Source organism: Pteropus vampyrus, unplaced genomic scaffold, assembly GCF_000151845.1.
Source record: "Pteropus vampyrus isolate Shadow unplaced genomic scaffold, Pvam_2.0 Scaffold23, whole genome shotgun sequence".
In the NCBI taxonomy this organism is placed as follows: domain Eukaryota; kingdom Metazoa; phylum Chordata; class Mammalia; order Chiroptera; family Pteropodidae; genus Pteropus; species Pteropus vampyrus.
Window position 1 is genome coordinate 3,650,291 of NW_011888804.1, and position 1,008 is coordinate 3,651,298.

General features: G+C 56.8%; 1 protein-coding gene across 1 annotated transcript in view; it reads left to right on the forward strand.

Moving 5' to 3' along the window:
* RPH3A (rabphilin 3A) overlaps positions 1–1,008 on the forward strand; it is a 70,304-nt gene that overhangs the window by 34,852 nt on the left and 34,444 nt on the right. The window lies entirely within an intron of this gene.

A 1,008-nucleotide genomic window follows, 5' to 3' on the forward strand; every position in this document is an offset into this window, starting at 1 on the left:
CTGCTTGGCACACAGTGGCGGTGTGGCGTAGCCGTTAAAAACAGGCGTGGAGCCAGCCCGCCCGGGTCTGAAGCCCAGCTTTCTCCACCTCCTCTAGTGTGATTGGCTAAATCACTTAACCTCTCCGTGCCTTAGTCTTCGCATTTGGAAAACGGGACCAGGAATAACCCTTAGCTTACAGAGCCGCTGGAAGAATTCATTAACAAAATTCAGGCGGGGAGCTTATCTCTGCCCGGCGCATAGGAAGCGCTCAGTGATGTTATCCTGATGTTCTCCTAGGTGTCCTGGGGCCATGCACTGGGGGCCTCGCTTCTGGCTCCCGCCGCCTCCCATCGTCCTATAAAATCAATATTTAGGGAAAACGCGGGAGGTGGCTGGTACAGCGGAGGAAGGGAAGAGGGTGCTGCCTTCGGCCCTGTGTACCCTGCTTCCTAAGCCGCCCTGTCCAGTCCGGGTCACAGGGAGACCCCGGAGCCTGCAGGCTGCTTTGGGCTCTCCCTTGGGCACAGCGGCCCTCTGTTGAATGGAACACAAAAGAAATTGCTGCTATTTATAACATTTCGAGTCAGAGCACTCGAGGGGGTGTCAGGAGCAAGGAGGGCCTGTGGGAAGTGTCAGCATCAAGTGGCTGACAAGGACCTTCTGGAGCCTGGGCCACCCAAGTCCCACCCTAGTGGTTCCCACACCCACGGTGTCCACAGCTGGGACCCAGCCCAAGGAGGGCGGGGCAGAGTCCGGCTCTATCTGAGTCCCCTGGCTGTGGCTGAAATGGGAACAGGAAGGTCCTGTTTGAGGACAAGGCAAGGAGATGACTTCAAGCTGGTGGGAAATGTCCAGAAAACCCACGTGACATGAAAGCAGAATGCCCACGGTGAAGTTGTTCTGCAGCCTTGCTAAGCGGAGTGCGCAGGGAGCCAGTGGCATTGTGTGCGATCACTTGGGAGCTTTCTAGGAATGCAGCACCTCAGGCCCCACCCAGACCTGGTATCTCAGAATCTGCATTTGGTC